The sequence below is a fragment of the Cervus canadensis genome, chromosome 15, assembly GCF_019320065.1.
Source record: "Cervus canadensis isolate Bull #8, Minnesota chromosome 15, ASM1932006v1, whole genome shotgun sequence".
NCBI lineage: Eukaryota > Metazoa > Chordata > Mammalia > Artiodactyla > Cervidae > Cervus > Cervus canadensis.
In genome coordinates, this window is record NC_057400.1 from 65788604 (window position 1) to 65805754 (window position 17151).

A 17151-nucleotide genomic window follows, 5' to 3' on the forward strand; every position below is an offset into this window, starting at 1 on the left:
CAGGAAGGTATCTGGCACAGGAGAAAGCTTTCTATCTGGTGAGAAAACTCAGGGGGCCCAAAAACTCAGCGCTGTGTTGTCGGCCAACGTTTGTCTGTCCGCGTGTTTGTCTTCGGCTCTCCATGTTTTTCCGTGTTTGTGTGTGTGCCAGCATTGTCTCTGGTCTCGTTCTGACTCTCTTCAGGAGTTTCAGTGAACAGGCGAATAGTTGTGGGCGCAATTGATGAGTCCTGGCCAGGGCTACACTCTGGCGGACTCTGAAGGCCCTACAATAAGTGAGCCTTAGTAACTAGAAGCCCGACCAGGTGAAACTCTCCTTTCACTATAATTGTCAGCAGCTGTTGCAGGTGCTCTTCACCACAGAAGAACGGGAGTGAATTCTGGCAGAAGCATGGAAACGGGTCCCAGGGGCCAACGGGAGGCCAACCGCCCAGCCTCATCTCGTGGATGAGGGGTGTCCTCTGTTGTGGCCTAATTGGGATTTTGAGCGAGCGGAAGGTAGGGAGCGTCTCTGAGTGTACCGCCAGACTCTGATGGCAGGCCTGCGGGCCACAGCAAGAAAGCCGACAAATTTGGCAAAGGTAAATTTAGTAAGGCAAGAGCCCACTGAGAGCCCGGCAGCCTTCCTAGAGAGGCTGATGGAAGCTTTCAGGCAATATACACCTATGGACCCCCAGGCTGAGGAGTCACGTGCTGCAGTTCTGTTAGCATTTGTAAATCAGACAGAATAGGGAGACCTCAGAAGAAAGGGAAGAACGAATTCGACAGGAGGAAAGGGAATTAGCTGAGAGGATCAGGAAGGAAGATAGAGAACATAGAGTGAGGGAAAACTGGAAGAACCAGAGGGAGCTAGCCCAGATTCTTTTTGCGGGGATAAAAGCCAGAACAGAATTGAGGGAACCTCAAGACCCCTGGACGGGAGAAAAACAGAAACCAAAAAGGCAGGCCCTAAAGAAAGATCAGTGTGCCTACTGCAAAGAACAGGGGCACTGGAAAAACGAGTGCCCTAAGAGGGACCTGAGGAGAGGAACAACCCAGAGAGAGAGAATCTCCCCTGGAACTCGAGTTCTATATGCGGGGGAAGACAGTGACTAGGGGAGTCAAGACTCGGCACCCCTCCCCAAGTCCTGGGTAACCATACATGTGGAGATCTGGGGACCCACCAGGTGTCCCATTTGTTTTTGGTGATACCAGAATGCCCAGCCCCTCTACTTGGCCCTGTGGATATGTTGGATAATTGCAGTCATGAGGAACTGGAAAATTCTGCTGAAGATTACATGTTAGATCTGAGGTGTGGGGACCCTGAAAATCTGGAATGTTTTTCAAATGTAGGCTTTGTACCTCTCTATGGTGGAGATCAGACCCAGAAAGTTACTTGCCACCCAGAGGTCCTTCTGCTACACAAATAGCCCGGCAAGAGGTCACCTGTTTGGGGTATAAGATCAGGCAGGGGCAAAGGTGGCTAACCCAGGCCATGAAGGATACCAGAGCCCAAGACCCCCCGCCAGGTGAGAGAGTTTCTGGGGACTGTTGGATATTGCAGACTGTGGATCATGGGCTTTGCTGAGAAGGCCCGGCCCTTGTATGAGGGAAGTAAAGAGACCCCAAACTGGACTTGGACTGAGCCAATGAAACAGGCTTTCCAGACACTCAGAAGGGCCCTACTAGAAGCCCCAGCCCTTGCCCTGCCTAACCCAAATAAGCCATTCCAGCTGTTTGTAGCTCCATGATTGCAGCGAGATACTGGCTGAGGCCCTGGCGGCACGAAAAGACTTAACTGATGTACCCCTAGACAACAGTGAGCTAGTATGGTTCACCGATGGGAGCAGCTCTGCAAAAGATGGGCAAAGGAAAGCTGGAGCCACCACGGTAGAAGAGTACAGTTGTGAATATGGCTCCGCGAAGTTTTATGCACTGTGTGGCTTTGGTGGGGTCTTAAGTTGTGCTCTGACACTGCTGTTGTTCCTCTGGATTTAGTGAAATGCCATATGCAGGTGGACCCACAGAAGTACAAGGGCATTTTTAATGGATTTTCAGTTACACTCAAAGAGGATGATTTCCGTGGTTTGGCCAAAGGATGGGCCCCGACCTTCATTGGCTACTCCCTACAGGGGCTCTGCAAGTTTGGCTTTTATGAAGTCTTCAAGGTTTTGCACAGCAACATGCTTGGAGAGGAGAATGCCTATCTGTGGCGCACATCACTGTATTTGGCTGCCTCTACCAGTGCTGAATTCCTTGCTGACATTGCTCTGGCTCCTATGGAAGCTGCTAAGGTTCGAATTCAAACCCAACCAGGTTATATTAACACTCTGAAGGATGCAGCTCCCAAAATGTATAAGGAAGAAGGCTTAAAGGCATTCTACAAGGGGGTTGCTATGAGACAGATACCATACACCATGATGAAGTCTGCCTGCTTTGAACGTACTGTTGAAGCATTGTACAAGTTTGTGGTTCCTAAGCCCTGAAGTGAATGTTCAAAGCCAGAGCAGCTGGTTGTCACATTTGTGGCAGGTTACATAGCTGGAGTCTTCTGTGCCATTGTTTCCCACCCTACCGATTTCGTGGTGTCTGTGTTGAATAAAGAGAAGGGTAGCAGTGCCTCTCAGGTCCTCAAGAGACTTGGATTTAAAGGTATATGGAAGGGACTCTTTGCCCGCATCATCATGATCGGCACTCTGACTGCACTACAGTGGTTTATCTATGATTCTGTGAAGGTCTACTTCAGGCTCCCTCGCCCTCCTCCCCCTGAGATCCCAGAGTCTCTGAAGAAGAAGCTTGGGTACACTCAGTAGATAAATGAAAGCAAATATGGACTGAATCTGCGTGTTGATCAGTGTTTGAGGAAAATGCAACTGGACGAGAGATAATCCACGCTTGCAAAGCGTGCCAGCTGATGAGGACAGGGAAAAAGCAGCACATGGGAACGAGGTACCGAGGGGAAGAGCCAGGGCAACACTGGGAGATAGATTTCACTGAGGTAAGGCCAGGAAAGTACAGGTATCGCTATCTGTTAGTTCTGGTAGATACCTTCTCAGGGTGGGTGGAAGCCTTCCCCACTAAGGGAGAGACAGCAATAGTGGTTGCTAAAAAGATCTTAGAGGAGATAGTGCCTAGGTACGGGCTGCCAGTGACTATGGGCTCTGACAACGGACCTGCCTTTGTGAGCCAGATTGTACAAGGGCTGGCCCGAGCTCTGGGGACAAAATGGAAGTTACATTGTGAATATAATCCCCAGAGCTCAGGACAGGTTGAGAGAATGACAAAGTTGGCAATAGAGACTGGCGGGGACTGGGTGACCCTCCTTCCCTTCGCACTCTTTCGGGCGCGTAACAAGCTGAATCTTACCTCTTTTGAGATTCTGTATGGAAGCCCCCCTCCTGTGTATTAGAACCTAGATGGAAAGGCCCTTATGTTGTTCTCCTTACCACTCCTACTGCTGTCAAGGTCGACGGGATTGGACCCTGGGTTCACTGCAATCACGTGCGGCAAGCCACACCGGAAGAACAGGAAAAAGCGCGAGCAGAATGGAAGGCGAGTCCTCACCTATAAAATCCTTTGAAACTGAAACTCGTCCTCCAGGAGGTCTCCTAATTCTCCTGCTGATTGCAGGAGCTGGAGCTGTGTAACCTCTTGCGATGGGCCCCGGGAATGGGACATAGGAAACAGAGATTTGGTAGCCCCGAGTGTGGCGCAATTCGCAGGGCCAAGTACCTCAGATATGGGTGCAATTTAACCAAGCTTCACTATCTCTGCAAGGCCAAGGGCTTTCCTCCCTACGAGCTGCTGTAGATGCAATCAGTCACTTAGAGAAGTCTTTGACTTCCTTGTCTGAGGTGGTCTTGCAGAATAAGAGAGGATTAGACTTGATTTTTCTCCAACAGGGTAGGGTCTGCGAGGTTCTGGGAAAAGAATGTTGTTTTCTATGCAGACCATACAAGAGTGGTAAGAGAATAGAGAGGGACCGCCACAACGAAAGAGAGAATGGGAAGTTCAGCAGAGATGGTTTGAGTCTTGGTTTCAACGCTCCCCCTGGCTGACTACCTTAATTTCTACCCTCCTGGGTCCACTTATAGTGCCAGTGGCCCAAGATGAAAAAGAGGAAGATTCCTCTACTTGAACAACAGACAGGGGGGAATGTGAGGTGAGCAGAAGTAATGCAGCTTAGATTAGGAGTAGGCCTTCCTACTTGGTAAGATTATCAGGCCACCTGAATACAACCAATCAGCTTTCGCTTAACACTGACCGCTGTTTGCCAATTAGGCACTTAATACTGACCGCTTTTTGCCAATGAGGAAATTAGGAATGGGGCAGAAACCCCCAGGAAAGTCTTGCGCGTGCCAAAGTTTTGACCAATGAAATTGCTTTGCAAACGTGTAACCAATCCGCTTCTCACCCTATAAATTTGTGTAACAGCTTGAGCTCGGGGCTCTCTGACCCACATCACTGTGTTGATTGCGGCAGAGAGTCCTGGCTTGAGTCAGTAATAAACTTCCCTTTCTGCGAGTTGCATTGTCTTGGAGGCCTTCTCTGTTCCTGCTCGGGGATTCAGACATCAGGCATAACAGTAAGGAATCCACCTGCAATGCAGGAGACCCTGTATCGATTCCTGGGTTGGGAAGACCCCCTGGAGAAGGGATAGGCTACCCACTCCAGTATTCAAGGGCTTCCCTGGTGGCTCAGAGGGAAAAGAATGCCTGTAATGCAGGAGATGTGGTTTCGATCCCCAAATTAGGATGATGCCCTGGAGGAGGGAGTGGTAACCCACTCCAGTATTGTTGCCTGGAGAATCCCCATGGATAGAGGAGTCTGGTGGGTCACGGTCCATGGAGTCACGAAGAATTGGACACAACTGAGTGACTAAGCACACACAAGGAATGTGTCGTTAAGAAGGTGTCACATGATAGGATTCTGAAAAGAAGATGTGGTCCTAAAAACTCAATCTTACTGTATTTAATTCATAGACATTTGAATATCTATGATATGTCAGATACTCTGGGGAAGTTATGAGAGATTTATCATTAAATTTAAATCCCATAGGTTAAAATTTTAAATCATGGCAGTTTTGTGTGTGTAACATAAATAAAGAAAGTGTCTGAGGAAATTTTATTTCTACCAAGAATCAGTTCCTTAATCATCATGATTATTTGTATAGCTGATAGGCAATTAGGATAATTGAGATTGATTTCTTTCAGATATTACAAAAACCTAGTAAAGTCTGATGTGCTAATGTCTTCAGAGAACCTAGATTGTACCCCTTGTTCACTAACAAGATTACTGATAAATTTAAACTAATGGATGTAGAAAACCAGCTCAAAATGTATTCTGATAAACTTATTCCCTGAACAGCTTGTGATGATATATTAATATTAACTTAGGAGAAATTTTCTCTCTTTTCTTGTAGGAAGCATGCTTCTTTAACACATTCAAGCATTACTGATATTCCTTTTCTATTCTAAAGATCAGTTTAGAGGTTGCAAATAATATAATTAGCCCATAGAACTGTGTCCATTTGCCCTCACATCTGTGTTTCAAGAGTGCTCTGCAAATAATGCATCCAAATAGACATAATCTTAGAGATTTGTCTGCAGTATTTCTGTAGGGCTGGATGACACCTGAGCCAGATGCTAATTCTTTGGCATGATAGATAAAATTCAAATTTGAACTCTGTCTCTCATGGGTAAAGTCTCACGGGTATGTGTTAAGTGCAGAGAGAGAGAGAGAGCCTGCAAGGGAGTGACAGAGAGAGAGGGAGAGGTATTAGTGTAGATGTTGTTGTTCAGTTGCTAAGTCTTGTCCGACTCCTTGTTACCCCATGGACTGCAGCATACCAGGCTTTCCTGTCCTTCATTATCACCCAGAGTTTGCTCAAACTCATGCCCATTGAGTCAGTGATGCCATCAAACCATCTCAGTCTCTGTCTCCTTCCTTCTCCTCTTGTCCTCAGTCTTTCCCAGCATCAGGGTCTTTTCCAGTTAGTCGGCTCTTCCCATCAGTTGGCCAAAGTATTGGTGCTTCAACTTTAGCATCAATCCTTCCAGTGAATATTCAGGGTTGATTTATAGCATGTAGCATTTTGCCATGACAGTAAATAGAATAACAAATAAATTTTTTTGCTGCAAATAAAATTAAACCTCTTAAAAATTTAATAATTTACATTAAGAAAACAATGACATCTGTCTAATAGCATGTTCAGCAAAATATTCAGTAATAGTTTTATATAGAGGTGTTTATTGCTTAAAGAATTTTCTTGTTTATTGTAGTAATTTTTAAAAAATGATTAAACCTTTTCATTTTTTATAGATAAAAATGGTGTTTTATTTCTGACACTTACTAGTGGATACTATAATATTCCTAATATGATTGTAGATGCAGTCCAAGGATGGAATTTCTTGTTGGAAATTCCAATACCTCTGGGGAAAATAATGAATGGAAGACTTCTAGGTTCCAGATCCTTGGAGGGTCCATTAGTTCAGACTGTCTGGGCCTCTTCCTCTTCCCTCCCTTGCCCTTCTCTAGGCTCCCATCCTCCCAGTATATTTTCTTCTTCCTAAGCAGCTATCTCTTCCAGTTACCAACACTGACTTCAAAGTTATTATTCTTGTCATTTTCTCATCTTCTGCATCTCTCCAAACACTTATATTAATATATTCTAGGTAAATTGTACCTTAGAACACTATCTCAGCTACAATAGCTTTTTTTACTCCTGATAGCATCTTTATCATCTGTGGTGCTTGCTCATGATGCTTGCAGCTTTCAGTTCTCATTGTCATAACATAGATGTTAAGACTTTAGCTACCAAATTGATTCCATCCCCCACCAATGGGATCACTACTGACTAACAGAGACAAAAGGACCAGTTGATTCTCTCTTTGTCCAGATCCTATAGGTTTCAAATATGCATTTTTTTAAAACCCAGAGAGCAATTTTAAGAAGATATTATAGTGAATGCAATTTAAGAAATCAGTATTTTTTGTTTACAACTCTTTATAAGGTAGGTCATTTTTAAAATGCAACCAATTCAGTTCAGTTCATTCAGTCATGTCTTACTCTTTGTGACCCCATGGGCTGCAGCATGCCAGGCTTCCCTGTCCATCACCAATTCCCGGAGCTTGCTCAAGTTCATGTCCATCGAGTTGGTGATGCCATCCAACCTTCTCATCCTCTGTTGTCCCTCTCTCCACCTGCCTTCAATCTTTCCCAGCTTTAGGGTCTTTTCTAAGGAGTCAGTTCTTCACATCAGGTGGCCAAAGTATTAGAGCTTCAACATCAGTCCTTCCAATGAATATTCAAGACTGATTTTCTTTAGGATCAAAAGAAATTGACTGGTTTGATCTCCTTGCAGTCCAAGGGGCTCTCAAGAGTCTTCTCCAACAGTTCAAAAGCATCAATTCTTCAGCGCTCAGCTTTCTTTAGGGCCCAACTCGCACATCCATACATGACTACTGGAAAAATCATAGCTTTGACTAGATGGACTTTTGTTGGCAGAGTAATGCTTCTGCTTTTTAATATGCTGTCTAGGATGGTCATAGCTTTTCTTCCAAGAAGCCAGTGTCTTTTAATTTCATGGCTGCAGTCACTATCTGCAGTGGTTTTAGAGCCCAACAATATTCCAAAGGAACCTGGAATGTTAAGTCCATGAATCCAGGTAAATTGTAAGTGGTCAAACAGGAGATGGCGAGTGAACATCGACATTTTAGGAATCAGTGAACTAAAATGGACTGGAATGGGTGAATTTTAACCAGAGTGGTTAATGATCAAAACCATCTCCAAGAAAAAGAAATGCAAAAAGGGAAAACAGTTGTCTGAGCAGGCCTTAAAATAGCTGAGAAAGCAAAAGGGAAAGGAGAAAAGTGCAACCAGAGGACATACTATCCGGCACTGATTAGTGAACTACTTGGCCTCCTGGATAGCTCACCTGGTACTGAGCTACCCGCCTGCCATGCAGGAGGCCCCAGTTCCATCCCTGGGTTTGGAAGATCTCCTAGAGAACGGATGGGGTACCCACTCCAGTATTCTTGGGCTTCCCTGGTGGCTCAGACTGTAAAGAATCCACCTGCAATACGGGAGACCTGGATTTGATCCCTGGGTTGGAAAGATCCCGTGGAGGAGGGCATGGCAACCCACTCCAGTATTCTTGCCTGGAGAAACCCTATGGACAGAGGAGCCTGGCGGGCTACAGTCCATGGGGTGGCAAAGAGTCGAACACGCCTGAGCGACTAAGCACAGCACGGCACAGTGAATTATTTATTCAAAATTGCAATGTGCTTTTACAATTAATTGTCCATTACTACAGACATTATTCTGTTTTTATAAAATAGAATAGAAAACAGTGAAAGCTCATGTAATCAAAGAACAGAAAATCTTTTTCAATTTAATCTTAAAAACTAGAAATTTTCAGATTCAATTTCGTGAATAATCTTAGGTACACATTTTATATCTGGAAATATACTCAAATATACTTTCAGTCAGATTTCATGACTCTAAATCAGAACATTCTAGTAGTATAATTATGGTTTCTATAATCTATGCCAAAGTGGAAGCATCATTTAATTAAAATTATTTAATTTACAAAATTATCTTTCAGCTTTGATTACATTGAATCTTGTTTCCTTAAACATGGCTTATATTCAGTGTCTCTTTAGTGTAGCTCTAAGGAAGACGTTAATAAATTAAAACTATATTCTTTTTTATTGATAATGTTTGTGAAGGAAATGACTGAAACAGGGTTTTAGGCTCTGAGCCATATTTTTGAACCTTAGGACATTGTTTCATAAGAAGAGGAGTTTCAGCAAAAGTCCTTAGCACTATATATGAAACATGTAAAATATAAGAAAATTAATCTCATGATGATAGCTTAAAATGAAAAGGAGACTGTGCAAAAAAAAAAGAATTATTAGAGAAATGCAAAAAAAAAACCTACAATGAGTTATCACCTTACATCAGTCAAAATGACCACATCAAAATGTCTACAAGTAATAAATACTGGAGAGGGTGTATAGAAAAGAGAACCCTCCTATACTGTTGGTGGGAATGTAAATTGGTACAACCACCATGGAGAATGGTATGGAGATTCCTTAAAAAAAAAAAAAAATAGAGTTTCCATGTGATCCTACAATCCCATTCCTTGGCACATATCTGGAAAAAAAATAATACTTTGAAAAGATATATTCACTCTAGTGTTCACAGCAGCACTATTTACAACAGCCAACATATGGAAGCCACCTAAACATCCATTGACAGATAAATGGATAGAGAAGATATGGTACACACACACACACACACACACACACACACACACACTGGAATATTACTCAGCCTTAAAAAGAATGAAGTAATGCCATTTGCAGCAACATAAATGGACCTAGAAATTATCATGCTAAGCAAGTCAGAGAGAGAAAGACAAACATCACATAGTATTATTGATATATATAATCTTAAAAGATTATACAAAAGAGCTTATTTACAAAAAAGGACTAGACTCACAGGCATAGAAAACAAACTTATGGTTACCAAAGCAGAAAGGAGGGAGGGAGGGAGGGGTAAACTGGGAATTTAGGAGTAACGTATAGTCACTGCCATATATAAAATAGATAGCAAATACCTAGCACATGGAACTACACTTGATATTTTGTAATAACCTATTTGGGAAAAGCATCTGAAAAGGAATAAATATGTATAACTGAATTACTTTATTGTATATCTGAAACTAACACAGCATTGTAAATCAGCTATATTTCAACAAAAAATAAAAAGACAAAAAAAAAAAAAAGAATTGCCATACTACACTTTAGCAATTTCTTTTAGACAAGACAGGGTCATGATGCCGGTTTGCCACAGGCCCCTGTTTTAGACCCTTCCAATGAAGATTGAAGCAGAACCAGGAACCACTTTGTAATTTTCCCACACTTTGTAAACATCTCAACCACAGTTGTGAATTGAACCTCTGCCTTAGATTGTAAGCAGTTCAGTGTAAGGGACTACCTTTTATGAACTCTGAATGTTTAAACCAGAGCCAGAATCTTTCTAATCACTGTTAATTAAATTTGTTGCCTAGTTGAATTAAAGCTTTGGTGAATTAAACTTTCAACTTCGCTTCTTGGGCAAGTTTTCTGTGGTCTATAAACACAGGCAAAAATAATTCTACATCCTTAAAGGTATAATCAAGTAATATTTCCATAATTCATTTCTGTCTTATCAAAACTTTCAAAAAAATGGAGTGTGACAATCTTGAAAAGTATACCATGCAATGGTTTGGAAAATGTTGTTGATTTGCTTGATATCAGTTGTGAGTATTTATTATGAATGTCAGAGCTTTTTGCTTATTGTGAATATCAGGGCTTAACTTATATTGTTTTCATACTATGAATGCACTTCAAACATTCATATGGTGTTTCCAACAAATAAATAACAGGTGCTGAAATTCAACATGAATGCATTACAGTCAATAAAGACTACTCATTTAGATATAAAATGCATTATTTCAATTTATGTAGTTAGAACATTTGAAAAAAGTGTCTATATAACCAAGAAAAATAAAATAGTTATTACAGTCTAATGTATATTGAAATGCTAGTTCAATATTTTCATAAAATAATTGCCTAGTGAGACTATTCAATGGGAATTAAAAGAATTTAGAATGTCATAAATTTGAAGGGGCTTCCTTGATGGCTCAATGATAAATAATCCTCCGCCAATGCAGGAGTCACAGATTCAATCCCTGGATTGGGAAGATCCTCTGGAGAAGGAAATGGCAACCCACTTCAATATTCTTGCCTGGAGAATCCCATGGACAGAGGAGTCTGGCGGGCCATAGTCCATGGGGTCACAAAAGAGTCAGACATGACTTAGCAACTAAACAATAACATAAACTTGAGAAATATAATTTTTTCTAATGTGCTTTAATTTCATGAACACCCTTCAACATGCCAGGCCTTCCTGCTCTTTTTTGAACAGAAATGAAAATATAGTTGATTTTGTTTCTTTCTCTAAATTGTTCCTTTCTCATGAGGTGGTGGATTAGTTGCTGAGTCCCATCCTACTCACGGACTGTAGCCTGCCGGTTCCTCTTTCCATGGGATTTCCCATGCCAGAGAATACTGAAGTGGGTTACCATTTCTTTCTCCACAAGATTTTCCTGACCCAGGGTTCAAACCCACATCTCCTGCATTGTAGGCAGATTCTTTACCACTGAGTCATCAGGGAAGTCCCTTCTCTTGATTACAAGATAAAATTTAGATTTTTGTATACCTGGAAGTGAAAATCCATTGGTTTCAAACTATCTTCATTTTAGACTTGCCTGTAGCAAAGCATTTAAATAAGTCTTTGTAAGAAGATGCTGACACTGAATTAGAAGCCGATTTCATTTGTGTAGAGGCAGCTGAATGAGACCCATTAACTTCAGTTGGAATTGAACAGCCACCCTGGGAAAGCTTGTCCAAGTGAAAATGAGTATAGTCAAATTTAAAGCAAGGTGTATGAGAACATCTGAAAGTTTAATGTGATGCAAAGTATTTCAATGTGGCCTATTAGTCACACCTAGAAGCCTATTTAAAAAGTCTAGACAGACAATAAAAATAGCTACCAGATAAAACAGAGATTCTAGATGCCCATGGGACTTTCCTTTAGTGAGCAAATAATTTGAACTATACATAAACCACTTCTCTACTCTCAGATAACTTCTAGATAGGCTAATTTTAAGTGGGAAGTCACATTTAGATATTTTCTTAAAATGTGGCCTGATTATTCCTCAGAACCTTATGGCTTTACCCTTCTGTAAACGAGAGACAAACAAATAAGTCCCTTAAGCTTCTATTTTAAATACTCTAAGGGGGCTTGTCATTTAAAGATACTACTTTTCCCAGTATTTTTAGAAACAAATTATTGATCTTTAATGGTAGCTTCTGTAAAGCCAGAACTCTATGTGTATATTTTACTGTTTTTTTTCTACTGTTGGGGAAAATTTTTACTTACATCTAGATTATATAACCATCCACCTTTAAGGACACACGTGCCTGTATACACGTTTTGTATTAATCTGTCTACTTTTGTGTTTGGAAGATAATTGTTGGAAAAGGTTATGTTAAAAGATAAGCTGAAACACAGTAAACTTTTCAGGAGTGTATTTGAGCATATGTCCATTTGAATCGTGCAGTGCCAAACCTGAAGTGGTTAGGCGCACTCCATCGACAGGAGCGCAGGGGGCTGTGAAGCAGAGGTGGGTTACACGCTGGACGAGGCAGCAAAGCAAGGAAATTATTTGATTGGCCTTAGCTTAAATAGTTACCTTATTTGGGAAAATTGGTTGTTGGTGATTGGCTGTTCTTGATTTTCTTGATTCCAATGCATTGTTTCTGACTTAGGTCTTGTGTTTTTTCAGTTTGTTCATGTAGGCTACCGAAGCATAAGGGCTACGGAGGTCTAATGGCCTCCTTGGTTAAACGCATTAACAGAAAGATGGAATCAACGTTTCTGTGCCTTGTAAATGCGCATGTGGGGATTAAGGCCGAAGACAATAGACTCCCTTAGCACTGATTTATTTAACTTCCTAATTTCTAGTAAATACAGTCATCTCCAGGATCCATGGAATAAGTCATTCAAATTTTACAGCAGCCTGGAAGCATAAAAGAAATCAGTTAAGGGTTTGATTATGGCAGTATTTACAGTAGTATCAGGATTTTACCAGAAATGGTGTTTATGGTTTCAAGGATATTTCATAAGAAACACACCAGTCAGTTTAGAGTATGGCAGCAGCTGACAACCAGAATATGTTATAGGACATTTCATATTTATCAGAAAAAAAAAAAAAAGACACTAATGAGGTTTGTGTAATTCTCTCTGTTGTTGTGTAATTCTCTCTGTTGTTGTGTAATTCTCTCTGTTGTTGTGGTTGTTCAACCACTCAGTCGTGTCTGACTCTTTGTGACCCCATGGACTGCAGCACGCCAGGCTTCCCTGTCCATCACCAACTCCCGAAGCTTGCTCAAACTCATGTCCATTGAGTCGGTGATGCCATCCAACCATCTCATCCTCTGTCGTCCACTTCTCCTCTTGCCTTCAATCTTTCCCAGCATCAGAGTCTTTTCCAATCAGGTTCTTCATGTCAGGTGGCCAAAGTATTGGAACTACGCCTCAGCATCAATTCCTCTAATGAATATTATATTATTATTAATATAATTGTATTAGTTCATACATTGAAATTCACCAATATCTCTGAAAATCACATACTAAAAAATACAATAGAAGAAAGATATAAATTGACAAATTCATTTCAAAAGTACTCTGTATTTAGAGGGAGTAAAAGCAAAATAATAAAGAAATTATGTGTTTATGATATACCTGTTTTCACCTGCCATGTCTGGCAATAGAGAACTCAGTTAAAAGCAAAGGTTAAAAAAAAAGTCAGATCAGATATACAGATCAGAAAAGTAAATTTATGTCAAAATTGGGATGGGATGGGGGAGATGTGAGAGAGGTTCCAGAGGGAAGGGATAAATATTATACTTATGGCTGATTCATGTTGTAAGGCAGAAAGCAACCCAACACTCTAAAGCAATTATCCTCCTATTAAAAGTAAAATAAAGTTTAAAAATATTGCAATAAAAAATCAAAATCTTATTTTTAAAATACTTTGAAATTTTAATTTTATAATATTGCTAAATATTTTTAAAGTCAAATTGATCTATTGACTAATAATTTTTAAAAAAACAGTGCTTCTTTTATCATTCCACATCACCTCATCTTATTTCTGTTCATCCCCTGAGACAGCTGCACTGAGCATTGAACTCTCTGTCTACCCCCAAATTTCTAAATATTCCCTTTACTGACGTTCTGTGATTTTTTTAAAAAGCCTTATCCACAGTTTCCTACAGATGATGAGGAGTATCTTCTTTATTTCATCCTTCCTAAATATTTCTCATCCATCTTCTCTAGCTATGGTTATGTCACATGTGTTTTTAGAAATCTGATATTTATTATATAAATGATTGCTAATGGTGGTGTCAATCAGTACTCTGGTAGCATTTCTTACTTCTTTTTTGTGATATGTTCCCCAGCGTTCAGTACTTGTCACGCTCATTGGTTTAATTGTGTACTAATGAGTTTTTCCAGCGGTCATGTATGGATGTGAGAGCTGGACTATAAAGAAAGCTGAGAGCCAAAGAATTGATGGTTTTGAACTGTGGTGTTGGCGAAGACTCTTGAGAGTCCCTTGGACTGCAAGGAGATTCAACCAGTCCATCTTAAAGATCAGTCCTGGGTGTTCATTGGAAGGACTGAGGTTGAAGCTAAAACTCCAATACTTTGCCCACCTGATGCGAAGAACTGATTCATTGGAAAAGACTCTAATGCTGGGAAAGATTGAGGCCAGGAGGAGAAGGGGACGACAGAGGATGAGATGGTTGGATGGCATCACCGACTCAATGGACATGAGTTTGAGTAAACTCCAGGAGTTGGTGATGGACAGGGAAGCCTGGCATGCTGAAGTCCATGGGGTCGCAAAGAGTTGGACATGACTGAGCAACTGAAATGAACTAAATGAATTCCAAAAATTTCCCATAAAACTCCTCTAAATATACTCAAACATGTATGGTAAACTACCATTTTAAGTTTTCATTTATTTTATTATTTTCCATACAATTGCCATAGCATAATTTCCTATAAAATTTTCCAATATTTTACTATTATTTTGGTCCAGTTTGGATGATTTATCTGTAGACCTGTTGCATGCCTAGGTCTTTATTTCTTTTAGGTTCTCTCTGCCTTATTTAGTGATAACCACCTCCTGTGGGTTCCCCTAGAATATGTGAAGTCTCAGAGAAAGTATTATTTTGTTGGCCCCTATAATTATAAAAAATTCTATTTAAAATGTATAGCAGAATCCATTATCTCCTTGGACCATAGTAAATAACTGATGAAATTTAAAAATGATTGTAAGACAAAATTATTCCTCATTACTCACAATGCTACATTATCCATTGTGTTGCTTTTGAATACTGGTTTCCAAAGGCTGTCTTAGATTTCATTGTGCTTGTTTGATGATGACTCCAATAACACCTCTTACATGGGGAATGCAGAAAAATAGGAATAATATTTTTTTCTTGTCTTCTTGAATTTATCATTCAACATATATGGTATAGTGTAAATGCAAAACAATACATCTTCCAACCATATCTCCTCTTGAACTTTTTATGCCAGAACTGCTTCGTCCCTAGTGACCTCCTTCAGTGTTGATCATGTCCCTGTCTTTCAACACATTGGGTGAGACGCTCAAGGAATACACCCCAATGTTCATTGCAGCACTATCTATACTAGCCAAAACATGGAAGCAACCTAAATGTCCATCAACAGAGGAATGAATAAATAGGTGGTACATATAGACAATGGGATATCACTCATCCATAAAAAGAAACAAAACTACCATTTGCAGAGATGTGGAAAGACCTAGAGACTGTATATACAATGGAATATTACTCATCCATAAAAAAGAGACAAACGTATACCATTTGCAGAGATGTGGATGGACCTAAAGACTGTCAGAGACAGTGAAGTAAATCAGAAAGACAAAAATAAACATCTTATTATATCACTTGTATGCAGAATCTAGAAAAGTGATATAGATGATCTTATTTGCCAAGCAGAAATAGAGACACACATATAAGGACAAACATATGGATACCAAAGGGAAGGAGGGGCTAGGAGGACTTGGGAGATTGGGATTGGCACATATACACTATTGATACTATGTATAAAATTGGTAACTAATAAGAAGCTACTGTATGGCATGGGGAATTTTACTCACTGATCTCTGGTGACCTAGATGGGAAGGAAACCCAAAAAAGAGGAGCTATAGGTAAGCATATATATATATAGCTGATTCATTTTTCTGTGTAGAAGAAACTAACACAACATTGTATAGCAACCGTATTCCAATAAAATTTAATGAAAAAAGTAAAGACAACCTTCTTAGAAGCCCCTCCTAATTACAAAAAAAAAAAAAAAGGAAAAGAAAAGGTGTACGTTGGCATACAGTCCATATGACAATCCATGTGTTTGTGTATGTATACATATAATGCATATATTCTTGTGTCAGTACATATGTGTATTTACATATATGTTAATATATTAATCTTCACAGGTGGTACTAGTGGTAAAGAACCCTCCTTCCAATGCAGGAGGATGTAAGAGATGTGATTTTGATCCTTGGGTTGGGAAGATCCCCTGGAGGTATATAGGGCTTCCCTCATAGCTCAGTTGATAAACAATCTGCCTGCAATGCAGGAGACCTCGATTCAATTCCTGGGTTGGGAAGATCCGCTGGAGAAGGGATAGGCTACCCACTCCAGTATTCTTGGGCTTCCCTTGTAGCTCAGCTGGTAAAGAATCTGCCTGCAATGCGGAAGACCTGAGTTTGATCCCTGGGTTGGGAAGATCCCCTGGAGAAGGGAAAGGCTATCCACTTCAGTATTCTGGCCTGGAGAATCCCATGGACTGTTATATTTTATATATATATGTGAACTTAATGCATCTTTAAAAAATTAAGTTCTGTTTCATGTTTCAGCAAATCAAGGTTAAAAACTCTATTGTAGAAACATTGAATACAGTAGAATTTTATTTAAATTGTCTCTTCCCATTCAAAGTGTTACTGAAAATCACATGAGTGAATGAACTTAGTTGTGAGTATTGCTAAAACAAAGCAGTTGATGCTTTCTTCCACTATTAAACAAAATAAAATTTTGTCCTTTTCCTTCTTCAAGAATTTAGCTATTAATTCATTAAAAGGGAAGGTTTCTTTTCTGATTGTCCTGTGTTGGCAAGGTACAAGTTGTATGACAAATTGTCTGAAGGTCCATTTTTACTTATTTTATTGCTCAGGATACAATAATTTACTTACTATACAGAGTAAGTTTTTAAAAACAGATCGCAAATAATAGCTGTTTTTTGTACATTGCAAAATAATAGTTGAAATTTTTAAATTAAACCCAATGGCATATTTCACTCTTGCACATTGAAATGTATTTATACATGTATTTGAATGAGGAGGAAGACCATTTATGTGAGGTGACTTTCTTTGGTAGTGCTCCACAGACTGGATACAGGCTAGAGATGCAATAAATACTGCTGGAGAAAAGAATGGCAGAACCCAGTCAGCCTCCA

General features: G+C 40.1%; 1 pseudogene; it reads left to right on the forward strand.

The window, feature by feature from the left end:
• The first annotated feature begins 1226 nt into the window (after positions 1-1226).
• Positions 1227-2845, forward strand: LOC122453676 (annotated as a pseudogene).
• Positions 2846-17151: the final 14306 nt, after the last annotated feature.